Genomic DNA, 14,346 nt, shown 5'->3' on the forward strand with positions numbered 1-14,346 from the left:
TTTAGCTCTTGAATGCATCAGTGATACCAACATAACAGTGCGTTCCTAATGGCGTCGCGTTGTCGCCACATCGATTCGCGAAGTGAATTTTGGTTTTATGCAATTGAAAATCAAAATGCATAATTTTCCGCCGCCCGAAATGCAAAAAGTGTTCTTTTATAGTAATTAAGGCGAATATAAAGTTTTTTTCTAAAAATTATTCGTAATAAGCGTGTCAGGCCCTATCCAAAATTTACCTTTATTTCTTGTCACATTTTGTATGAAAGCAATTATTATTCAGATTTTAGTTCATTATCTTCTTTGTTCGAAGTTTTAAATACATTAATGAGCAAACTATTTTTCTCGCGACGAAATTCAAACGTTTTGGGTATGTTCGATCACGTCGCTCACATCACTATTGACTCGAGAATTCGGGGAATTCCCCGAACTCAAAATAGGTACCTACCGCGCATCGTTCATTGGGCATTTGTTTGTCACTTGTCATTCAACGCAATGAAAGTTTTGATTGCGCAAGGTTACTCTCAGGTTATTAAAGACTTTTACATTATTTTAAAGTTTGGTATTACGTTGTTCGCTTTGTGTTTGAGTATATTGAACTTTTCATCATGTCTACAAAGAAGAGGAAGTTAAGTGAAGAAAATCGTACATTCAATGCGAAATGGGAGTTAGACTACTTTATCTCCAACAATAACAATAAAATTCAGTGTTTGATTTGTATGCAAGTTTTATCTGTAAGTAAAGAATATAATGTTAAGCGACACTATACTTCTTTACATGAAGAAAAGTATAAAAAACATGTCGGTGAAGCAAGAAAAGTTATGGTGGCTGAGTACAAAAAAAAACTAATACAGCAAACAAGTATGTTTTCAAAAGTAAGTACTGAGAATGAACAAAGCTTGGCTGCCTCATATGAAGTTTCATTACAATTAGCCAGAGCAAAAAAACCATTTAGTGATGGAGTTTTAATAAAAAAATGCGCAGTTGAAATGGCTAAACGCTTTATGCAGCCGAAATTAGCGGAAAAGTTTGAATCTGTTGCATTATCTCATCAAACGGTGGCGCGACGAATAGAGGACATGGGTAATTATATTACAAAAAAAATATGTGATTACTTTGTAGATTGCGAATACTATTCAATATGTTTGGATGAAAGTACCGACCAGACCGATGTCAGTCAATTAATAATCTTTATACGTTGCATTTCCAAAGATTTTACAATCACGGAAGAAATGCTGGATTTAATACCATTTCATGGAACAACTAAAGGCAGTGATATATTTGAAGCGGTTAACAAAACTATAGTAGAATATGGAGGATTTCGTAAGTGTTCTTGTATTGTGACCGATGGGGCAAAAGCTATGACCGGGACAGTGACAGGATTCGCGGGACTTCTAACACAAAATGGCATTGATTGCCCGTTGTTGCATTGTATTATACATCAGGAAGCCTTGTGTGGAAAATCTTTGCGTCAAATGAATGCTATGAAAGTTGTTATAAGGATAACCAATTTGATTAGAGGTGGAAACAGGGCATTGACACATAGAAAATTTAGAGACTTTTTAAGTGAAATCGATGCAAACTATGGAGATTTACTATTGCATTCGGAAATCAGATGGCTAAGTGCTGGCCAGTGCTTGCAACGCTTTTTCGCCTTAAGAAAAGAAATACCTTTATTTCTAAAAAATGAGATATCATCTGACACTTCTGAACTACAAGATAAAATGCAAGATCCTCAGTTTCTGGCTGATCTTGCGTTTTTAACTGATATGACGCAACACTTGAATGAATTTAATTTAAAATTGCAAGGTAAAAACCTCAATATAGCCAACATGTACGGAAATGTGAATGGATTCAGAAGTAAACTGAAATTGTTCAAAACGTCTCTACAACAGCCGGCCAACTACCGCCCCATAGCGATCACATCAGTTCTGTCCAAAGTGATGGAACGTGTGATCAACGACAAACTGCTCACATACCTCGAGAAGAACAAAATTATCAACGACCGTCAATACGGATTCCGGCGGAACCGCTCGTGCGGTGATCTTCTCGCGTATGTGACGCATGTTTGGGGGCGGTGCCTGGAACGTCACGGTGAGACCCAAACGGTCGCACTAGACATATCCAAGGCCTTTGACCGGGTCTGGCACCGAGGACTTGTCAACAAATTGCATTCTTACGGACTTCCCGCATCCCTGTGTACGTGGATTGCTGACTTTTTAAGGGATAGGTCGATTCAGGCGGTTGCTGACGGTTTCACCTCTTCCTCGCACTCCATAAATGCTGGCGTCCCACAGGGATCGGTTCTGTCTCCGACTTTGTTTTTGTTGCACATCAATGACCTTTTGACATGTGCACCGATTCATTGTTACGCGGATGACAGTACAGTTCATGATAGCTTTTTGTTTGACAAGCCCCCAAAGGGCACACAAACTCCAACGGCTCGGAGGGCTTTGAAGCAGAGAATGGACGGTTATCTCGAGAGTATTTCCTCCTGGGGTAAAAATAATCTCGTCGAATTTAATGTTTCAAAGACCCAATCCTGTCTGATTACGTCTAAAAGGGATCCAAATGATAATCTAGTCTCCTTCAACGGAAGCAATCTTCCGAACAGGCCTTCCATTGATATGCTTGGTGTAACTATAAGTGACCAGCTCAGGTACGGGGGCTCCATCGAAGCCAGAGTAAAGTTGGCCTCTCAGAAGCTGGGCGTACTGTACAGGGCCCGCAGATACTTTAATAGTACACAACTGCTCACCCTGTACAAATCGCAAGTGCGCCCTACTGTCGAATTTGGCAGCCATCTCTGGTCTGGAGCCCCAAAATACCTGAAAAAAACCCTTGACTCTGTGCAGAAACGGGCGGTCCGTTTGATAGATTCCCCAATCTTAACAAACGGACTCTTTAGAGCACAGGCGTCAGGTAGGTATGCTGTCCTTGTTCTATCGGTATTACAATGGAAGATGCTCTGAGGAACTAGCGTCATTGATCCCTTCGGCACCGGTGCGTAGCCGGGATACACGCCAAACGCGCGCCCAACATTTGTACACAGTTGACACTTGTCACATGAGAACGGGTCGCTTCTACGATTCGTTCTTAAGTTCAACAGCTCGGCTGTGGAACGAACTGCCGGCCTCTGTGTTTCCTCCCTCCTACAACATGGGACTCTTCAAGACCCATGTTCACTCCTTCCTCTCCACAAAAAGACCCTCCACACAGCATCCCCAAAGATGACATAGGCCCTGAGGGAAATTATTTTCTTCAGGGCCTCCTGTGTGGAGTAAATATAAAAAAAAAAAAAAAAAAAAAAAAAAAAAAATGATTTTTCTTTTTTTTCAAGTTGTAAAGAACATTATTTAGAGATGAAAAATTTTGAAGAATGTAATTTTTTGGACCACCTCAAATACATGGACGAAATAATCGTCGAATTTGAGCGGCGTTTTGCAGATTTTAAAAAAATTGAGAGTGATATAGCTCTCTTTACTCATCCATTAACGATCGCAGTTGCGAGTGTGAAGATTGATTATCAATTGGAACTGTGTGATCTGCAATCAGACCCCTTTTACAAGGGCAGAACAGAAACAGGAATTGATTTTTTTAAGCTCCTCGCTGAACGTTTCCCGAAACTGACGAATTTCGGGCAAAAAATGGGCTCGATGATGGGCAGTACCTACCTTTGTGAAAGTGCATATTCAACAATGAAGTTTATTAAATCGAAATACAGGTCTTCATTGACAGATACTTCACAACCTGTTGAATGCCCGGAAATTCCAAGCTTTTTTGAAAAAAGCCGCGCGCAAATTACTCTCCTGCCTTTTGGTCAAACATCCGTTTAAAAACAAAGAAATTGTTTATTTTGCGATTGTTTTCTGTTTATCAGATAATGTATCTTATTATTCATATATATTACATGATAATATTGTTACAAGTTTTCCCAGAATAGCTAACTTTAACAAAAAAAAAGTGTAAAAATTTTCCCATTCGGCAAACAAATGTAAAAAAAATATATTCATAAGAAAATTAACTGATTTTTTTATTTCTACACAAACCTGAATAAACCCCTCGTGAAAAAAAATAATCCAAAGGTTTTTTCGAAGAAGTAATGCCATTGACACTTCTTTGAAAATGTAAAATATTTTCATTTATTCAAAAAAAAAATCAAACGTCAAGTGTCCACTTAAAAATTTTTTGTGTCGTATTTTATAAGTATATGATAACAATTCTTCCAGATTTCGGTAGTTTATACAACTGTTGTTACTAATAATATTATTTTGTACAAGAAACCTGTAAATAAATAATGCTAATAATAAAATTATTCATTAGGACGTAAAAATTTTGACATTTCTTACGAAGTAAATTTTCATCACTTTTCTTGGGTGAAATATTATAAAAATTACATCAAAATAATGTAGATAAAACTATCTTTCTGATGATACCTCAAATCTATTATTTCCACAATCAATTTATATAAAAAATAATGAAAGAAGTAAGAGGTTACCTTATAAAAATTCGCGACGTTTCTGCATTGTTGTCAATTCGCCCGCTATAAATGGCCGCCGGCATCCGTGTACAGATGTGTTCGAAAGAACAGGGTGACAAAAAAATCATGACTCGAGGAATAAAAATAAAATTTGCTAATATTTTTTTATTAATATTTATTTATTTATTTAAATACGTTTTTTTTTAAATTCAGATACTGTGTGGTTCAAAATAAATAAGAAAAAAAAATCATCATATTTATTTCAGTTTTAGAACAGGTACATGAAACACGTTTTTTTAATCTTTGGTCGAGAGACTGCGAAAAAAATCATTTTTCACATACATAAATTTATTATTATAATATTCAAATTTTTAGACACTGTTTCTGTCCTCCTCAAAAGTGGAAGATACAATGAATGGAAACGAAAATTCAAACAATGCAAAGATGCACAATGCACTTGTTTCAGTAAACATTTTTATTCAAATAATGCACAAATACACCCATTCAATAAATATTTAAAACCATAAATAACAACAACCAGTACCAAATTACAATCACAGATAACAAAATCCAAGTAACAAATGATAACACACATTCAACAAATAACAACCGCAACCAACATTCAAAGAACAATAACATTATAACAAACAATAACATTATGACAAACAATAACATTATAACAAACAATAACATTATAACAAACAATAACATTATAACAAACAACAACACTAATGCAAGAAATAGCGATACAATTCCTGAACTGTAATTATGGGACTGCCACTATTAGGTATGATGAATTTCCTCTTCATGGCAATTTTTAAAATTTTGTATAAAAAAAAGAATCTAAATGGAAAAAAACGATTTGAAAAAATAAATTATAAATGTTCTAGAGTGTGGTATTGTTTAAAACACCCCCCAATGCAAAGGAAAACATCGCACGCTACGCAAATCGTAGAAACATCCTTGCGTATTTTACGATGTGAACATAGTAAGCACCTTCTGCGAATGCGTCGATTCTTACTGTCCATCTTTGGGGTTTCATCTGGAAAATGGTCAAGAGAACGATTTAATCTAAGAGTGGCTCCGACGATGGAAGCGCTCGGTGCGGGTTTAATCAAAGAGGGATAGTGTCGCTCTACAAGCTCAGATGCCAATTTCATCCTGAATGCGCGGTGCAATATTGGCTTCCCTGGGTCTTCTTGGTGAAGCTGCCTAAATATCACCATGCTATTCAGGATGCTGACATTGAGCAGGCGACGAAATACCTTAATGTACCATTTGTAACCCCGCGTTCTCTCCATGCGGTAAGTGGATAACAGCGAATCTTTGGTATCCACTCCCCCCATGAAGCGATTGTACTGGACCACAGATAGAGGCATTTGGTATTTCTCTAACCCTCTTTTACCCTCAACCGTGTCGCTGTTGTGGTAGGTAGACACCATGGTGACAATTTTAATGTCATTCCAGGCAACGACTGACATGTCACCATAGTGTCTACCAATGATAGTAAGCCGTGGCACACTCTTCTTCATGCTTTTAATGATTTGAGGTACCATCTTTCGGCGGCGATTGAGGGTACCGATAAGATCGGTATTCCTTTGTTTCAGGTACCTAGTCAATGGCATGCTATTATAAAAATTGTCCATGTAGAGGCAGTACCCTTTGTCAAAGAGCCCCTCCATGAGTTTGAGTACAACTTTTGAAGTTTTACCCGAAAACCCAAGATGGTTCTCTTCGACTTCTGTATTCTTCCCCGCATACATAATAAAGCGGTACAAGTACCCTGTTGACGATTCGCACAGCTCATAGGTTTTAATGCCGAACCGAGCCGCCTTAGTGCGAATGCACTGCTTGAAACCTAGGCGACCCTTCCAGAGCAACAGGGACTCGTCTATGCTAATATCTTCGTAGGGAGTATACAGACTGGAAAACTTTTCATTCATTATATCCAATAGTGGTTTAACTTTTGCAAGCTTGTTTTGGTAACCGACTTTAGAAATTGTGTTATTGTCAACAAAGTGTAGGAACCGAATTATCAGAAGAAACCTATTACGCGACATTAGAGTCCTAAATTTAGGCATCTCTAAAATGTCTGTTGTCCAGTATTCTGATAACTGAGCTCTGTAACAAATGGACATGTATATAAGCATCGCGAAGAATACATACAGTTCAGCGACTGTAACATCTTGCCAGTCCTTCAGCCTGGAATAAGTTGTTAAATCCAACAGTCCATCCTCAGTGTTCACCTCGTCCAGTGCGCTCCATGCTTGCCTATTGGTCTCCTCCACGATATAGGACATTGTTTCCAAGTCCCATATTTTGGAGAAGATGTCATATGGAGATGTAGCGACTGTCGGAGGGAACACGTCGGGTGATGGGCCAGGTTGAAGGACGGCAAAATGCTCACGCTGACCCGTGAAGGTGGAGAAATCCTCGGACCAGGTGAAGGTCTGCTCCTCTGGATTCTCCTCCTCCCCCTCCTCCAAAGGCTCCAACTCATCCTCAGGAACATCCATATCCACCATTGACGGAAGTTCTACATCACCGGCGAGGGATTCATCCTCGCTATCAGTGAATCCGTAGAACTCCGCAACGATGTGGTCGGTTTCCTATAGACAGAAAGAAAAGAAAAAAAAATATATATACAGCTATGTAAAGCGTCCTTGAGGTAATACAAGACAAAAATGGCGCTGTAAAAGTTAGCCAAGTGTTATTATAATTACCTGAGTATTTGGAGCCCGATGCGTAGAGGAGGTTGATGGTCTCGGGTCAGCCTGCCATCCCGGAATCTGAAACTGTAAACATTAATTGTTACACGAATGTCTTTCAATTTTGGAAAGGATGAAGCGTACAACCACTATAGAACTACTACTAATACACAACATACCGTCGCAATGACTGCAAATCTTTCTTCTGTAGTGTCTTCCTCCGTTGACACGCTTGGAATCTCCATTCTATAACAATAGAAACAATCATGTATATCATTATATAATATAATCATCAATACGCCTGTATTTATAAATATTTTATACCTAAACAAAAAAAAGTTTGTTAGTACTTTTTTGCACACCCTATATAACTGATCTAATTTTGTGATATTTATCACTATTTTTATAAATAAAAAATAATATTTCTAATAAAAATTATTCGAAATAAATATTTCTAATAAATCATGTATTTTTTAAGAACCCTGTACGTCCCATACAAAATTTGAATTTGTAAAAAACGTTGATATCTGCGCGCGCAGCTAGGCGCACGCGCAAATGTCATTTCAAGATGGCCTCTCACACATACATATAAACAGTTCACGTGTATTTGTGCAGGTTTCCGATGTCTCGTATTTATTTAATTAAAAAATATTAACTAAATATTGACGAAACTAGGGCTTTTATACACAATCTCAATAGTTTTCGTTACATAATAATGTACAATCCTTATTAGATTATGCAATATTTACGTAAATATCGATAGAGAAACATAAAAATATTTGTTGGCAGATTTTTAGCGGTCGGAGACATCGGAATATCATTTTTAGTAAAATATTTACTAAATATGGACAAATCGAAGGCTGTGTTATATGTTCTCAATTGATTTATCTGCAAAATGAGATACGAAACAAAGCAAATCACACAATATATGATCCAACATAGCTAGAAATAAAACGAACATTTTTATCACGAAAACATGGCTTATACTTTGACGTAATATTTTGTCGGTTATTTTGAGTTTTCGTATTTTAAATTTACCGAAACACATGCCGTGAACAATAAACTATGTATAAAAAAAACATTACTTACGTTTTATTGATCAATTACTTCGTTTTGGCACTTTAAAATAGAACCGCGATGCGACACCTGCGACCATAAATATACCACTCTCTAGATCGATATCTTCCGGCTTTTTGTATCCAACAGAATTATACAGTACTTAACCACAGATATACAAGCAGTACCTACCGTGCGGAGCAAAACAGTAGACAAGGTAGAGGAAACTCAAGGCCATTTAAAAAAAGATGCGACCATAGACAACATAATTGCTCTCAGCCTACTCTATTCATTCACTAGCCCAAAAAAACTATTATAAAAATAAAAATGTCCTTGAAGCAGAAAAATGTCGAAATGTTTTCCAAGGGCAAGGTTCATCTGACTAAGAAAATAAACTTTTACAATGCATTTCCTTAAGATGAAACTTGTTAATCTGAGAAGAAGAAACCCAAAATGACAAGAAATTTGCAAAAACACTGAAGAAAATTTCCAAAATATGATTGTCCGACAGTACGACGAAAAATTCCGACATTTTTCAGCCTCATGAACTCATGGTTACATATGTTTAAAAATCTTTAATTTCACCAAAACAATAAGATAATACAGGATAACACTAATCAATAACATGAATAAGTTTATCGATATAATAAATAACATTTATACGTTGTGGAGGAAGACATAATGTCAAGTATGAAGCATTGTTCAAAAAACCGAACGAATAACCTAAAACTGTTAATTCACTTTAAACTTGAACTTACGTAGGTAGGTTGAATATAATATGTTTGTAACTCGCTAACACTATACTGGCTTATATTGTATTTTTATCACGAACAACTTTAACACGCAATATTTTCGACGGAAATGATAGTATTTCGGCAGAAAATGACAACCCGCGTGTATAAATAAACCACTGTCATTTTGTTTGAATGAACTGTCAAACGTCAAAATTCCGTCATCTCTTTCTGTTACACGAGTCATTATGGTAGAGAGCGAGAGATCAAACCAATCCTTCTGTTCTCACCAATGAGATCTGAGCTTTTAGCCATATTATTCGTTTTCTATAAGAATTTTGAGGTGGGCGTGGCGGTTTCAAATGAGTTTCGAGGCCAAAGCTTAGTTAAATGCCCCTGCCTGCGACAGTTATTATTTGTTGAGTGGCATCCCATAGAAAATTTAAAATGTAGATGTCGAAGGAGCTACAAGTGTTTCCAGAATATGATGCTTAAAGAACGAGAATAGCCCAAGCGATTGAGACCTTGTTTTCCATACAAATTCTTTGTACATAAGGGTTAAAATCGCATATAATTTTTTTTTTTTTTTTTTTTTAAGTTGTATGGGCCGCGCATATGCGGTCCCGGCATACGAGGTACATGCACTGCGCCTAGCTACCACTAGTATTGAGGTTGATGTTGACAGAATTGTAAAAGACAAATTAATGAAAAAGTAGATAATAAAATAACGATATTACGTATTATTACCAGTATTTTATTTTTATAAATATTTTGCGGCCCACCAATGTATTTAGTCTTTTTTATTGGCCCTGGGTCCCATCTAGTTTGGACACCCCTGGACTAGATGATCATTTGTGGAAAAGTGAGTGGAAGGGTTTAGTTTTTCCTATGGGGAAGATTTAACCCGGACAACAAAATCGGAAGCATAAAAAAAATAAACCTTAACTAATTATTATATACCGTTCCTGTTTATAAATGATATTGTAAATATATTTGATGAAGATATTATTGCGTTACTTTTCGCAGATGATCTAAAAATATTTAAAATAATCAAAAGCGCTGAAGATTGTATCTGTCTACAAAATAATTTGAACAGGTTAATTAATTGGTGTTCTCTTAACAAACTTCATCTGAACATAAATAAGTGTTATTCAATAATATTTTACAGAATAAATCAACCACAGACATAGGAATTAATAGACGAGAAGATAATGGCGAGGGGTAAAATCAACTGTTGAAGAACGAAGGGGGTAAAGCTGACTGTGATTCGTCAATAAATCAATCTGACAGTAAATAGGCATCTCGCATTATAATATCACCATTTAGTTCTTAAAATTAAAATCTGCTTTTGAATGAATAGACATTTTTACATGGGAGCGCAAATTACTCGCCACGTTATGAACAAATTTGCGAAGTCCAAATTCGGCAAAAAATTTCTTCTATTTTCAGAGTCGAATATTTCGTTTAAGTATTTAGTTAAGACACTTTTATAAATGTTCATAATTTACTTCTCAGCAACCAACCAGCTTTGTGTTTCGCGTCCAGACGTTTCTCGATGTGATAGTATATGTTTCTACAACTGATCCATATTATACGATGTGAATATGCTTAAAATAAAGTAAAATAATGCTTATATATGGAATGTAATACGACAATTGGGTTTATTCTCTTTTTCACATCTATTTTTACAAGTTTTCATATCACAAGTCAACATTTTGCCGTGTTATTTCGTAAAATGAACCGATGATGCCTCGACCATAGTTCGCACAAGAATGATGACGTCACGTTTTCAAATTTCACTTGAGGCCATACGCGAGCACAGCCGGCTCCAATGGAACCGGTATGGGGAGTGGGGATAATACGCTTTTAATCACTTAGGGCAGGTCTACTAATATTCATATGTCTATGAAATCAACCAATTATTCATTCATATAAACTCAATAACTCAATCCTTAACTCTGTCGAACAAATTAACGACCTGGGGATAACTTTCGACTCTAAATTAAACTTAATATCGCATATAAATAATATTAATAATAAAGGAATGAAAATGCTAGGCTTCATTCTTCGAAATTCCAGAGGTTTCAAGAATATTTCAACATTAAAAATTTTGTATACATCCCTGGTTCGTAGTCAAGTCGAATATAACTCCTCGATCTGGTCCCCCCACTACAAATTACATTCAGATTCAATCGAAAAAAATCAACATAAATTCCTAAGACACATTAATTTTAAACTCGGTATTCTCATTGAAAAATTGATGAAAAATCTAAATTTATTAAAACTCTCAGATCGAAGAATTATATCCGACTTAATATTTATGTTCAAAATTGTAAATGGTAGTATAGACAGTCCTGATTTAATTAACCTCATTGAATTTCATATACCCACGAGAGCTACTCGTTCTAAAATTTTGTTTAAATGCAACAATATCAGGACTGAGTATTCCAAACACTCGCTTGTACCTAGGTTGCATGAAGTTAGTAATAGATACGCAGATGTGGCAGATCTATTTAACTGCACGCAGGATGGAATCATATGGTTGCAGCCAAATTTGCAGCATCGAGACGCGACTTTCTTTCATGGCTCGAGGCCGGAAAACCCACTCTCAGGGCCGGCTGCCGAAGGCAGGAAGAAGTACCGATCGATTTTCAAAGTAGCTCTGAAAAAATGCCAACAAAGAGAAATTTAACAGCGAATGGATGGTATTGCCACCTCACTAATAAATAAAGATTTCTATAAATTTTGGCAAAAAACCTCTTCGAATCAATGAATTTCGTAACTTCCCCTCCATGGCAGGTGAAGAAGTAGCAGAAAAATCTCTGAATGTAAATTTTAGTTTGAAAACCGAAGGTAATATTACCACTAACAGCATTACTCCACATATGGTAGAAAGAGCTGTAAGAGAAATGGCTGCAGGAAAAGCCACAGGACATGACTCAATAGCTCTTGAGCACATTAAGTATGCTGGGCCAGCGATACATATTATCCTAGCAAAACTATTTTCAAATATTATGCGTTATAGGTACATCCCGAACGAAATGACAAAAACGGTAATTATACCCATAATTAAATCTAATAAACTTGATCCATCCGTTATCAATAACTACCGACCGATTTCACTCTCGACCGCACTGGCAAGAATATTTGAAAAAATTTTATCGACGGTCGTAACAGACCATCTAAAGACAGAGGATAACCAGTTCGGATTTAAATCTGCACTGTCAACATCTATGGCAATATATTCCAAGAAACCATCAGCTATTATAAACAAAGGAAAAAGCCAATCTATACCTGCTTTCTAGATCTAAGCAAAGCGTTTGGTCGTGTTTGTCACAATAAACTCTGGGAAAAACTCAGGAAACGAGCAGTTTCGGAAGATATAATAGCGATTCTTTCAATTTGTCACACGCAGCAAGAAAATGTGGTGAAATGGTCTGGCGAATTATCCAACCCATTTTATTTGAAAAGTGGCGTAATGCAAGGAGGAAGCATGTCTCCAACACTGTTTAATATATATACTGATGAATTAATTCAAAGACAGTAAGATAGGTTGCCATGTTCAAGGAGTATGTGTAAACAATATTAATTACGCAGATGATATGGTTATTCTAGCACCGTCACTTAGGGCAGTGTTCCGCAAACTTTTTATGTTCACGGTACACCTAACTAATCAAGAAATTTTAACGGTACACCAAAGAAAAAAAAACAAGGTTAATTTTGGATAGGATTGGCTAGGCTTATTACGAATTACGGCGAACTTTGAGGTTAAACTACGAAAGCTGCATGTCATCATAATTTAAAAAAACATCCCAGGTTTTGAATGGTTTGTTTGGCAAAGCAGGGTTTGTCTAGCCGGGTTTGTGTAATTATGATTGATGTTTATCACATAACAGTGACAGAATGACCGCGAACTGTCACCGAATCGGTTCGAGAAGTGAATTTTAATTTTACGCAATTGATAATTAAAATGCATCTTTTTCCGCCGCCACCAAGCCAAAAAGTTTCCTTTTATAGTAATTACGGCATATCTAATTTTTTTTTCTAAAAATTATTCGTAATTAACGTGGCCACTCCGAACCAAAATTTACCAAAAAAAATATTTTATTAATATTTATTATTAAAATCAATATAACATGAAAAGATGTTTAATGCGAAATGTGAGCCTGTTTAACTGAACACAGACGATCAAAATTTGGAACAATCGTTGATAAAGCTGCTCGCATCTCTTCGTCGATCGTCCTCAGGCGTTCTCTTTTTTTTTACTTTATCGTTGTGAGAGTTGAAAACCCCAATTCGCATAAATAGGTCGTGGCAAATGGTAATAGAATTGCAATAGCTCGCTTTGACAGCAGTGGATACTCATTTTTTACGTGGAGCCAAAAATGTGCTAACTCTGTTTCAGAAAATTTTAATTTTAGTGTCCGATCAGTTTTAAGCTCCATGAATTCTTCCTGCTCGTTTATTGGTAAATGTCCAAGGGAAATGTTTTCCGAAAATGGATTTCTTTTCCAGTCCATAGGTTGCAGGTCACACTCTCTATCAAAGCCTGCACTTTTTTTTCTGAATCGGCAGCCATGACATTTGGAAACATTTCGTTACTACCATTGGTAGCGTGGCTGATCCATAGCAGCTAAAATGTTACAATTTCTTCCTTGCATTTTTTTGTTCAGCTCATTTAATTGAGCGAATATGTCCGCCAGATATGCAAGTTTTGCTACCCATTCTTCTTTTTTAAATAGAGAAGCAAAGTCTGAACCCTGGGTTTCTTGAAATGTCTGGGTCTCATTTTTCAGCTCGTAAATCCGAGAAAGCACTTTTCCGCGAGTAAGCCATCGTACTTCTGTATGAAACAGAAGTGACTGATGATCTGCTCCCATTTCCTGACACAATGCATTAAACAGACGAGAGTTAAGCGGTCGTGACTTGATGTAATTGACAATTTTGATGACTTCTTGTAAGACAGACAACAATTCATCAGGCAGAGACTTCGTCATCAGTGCCTCTCTATGTAAAAAGCAATGTAAATTTTTAATATTAGGATTTTTTCAAAAGCCCTGGTTATAAATCCCCTATTTTTTCCTGTATAGCTGCTGCTCCGTCTGTGCAAATGCTTAAGCAGTTGCGCCATTCCAAATTATGTTCACTGAAGTACTGGTTTGTTACTCTGAATATTTCTTCTCCGGTGGTATAACCAGGTAGTGGCAGACAAAAAAAACTCCTCTTTTATTTCATATCCATCCGTGTACCTCACATTTGTGATGAGATGCGCGTAACCACTGATATCAGTAGACTCGTCGACTTGTAGCGCGAAAACTCCACTTAGCCTTAATTTTTCAATTAACGTTGATTGAATGTCGGTGGATATTTCATT

This window comes from Hesperophylax consimilis, chromosome 31 (genome assembly GCF_061612785.1).
Source record: "Hesperophylax consimilis isolate HC1 chromosome 31, BYU_Hcon_1.0, whole genome shotgun sequence".
NCBI classification, from domain to species: Eukaryota; Metazoa; Arthropoda; class Insecta; order Trichoptera; family Limnephilidae; genus Hesperophylax; species Hesperophylax consimilis.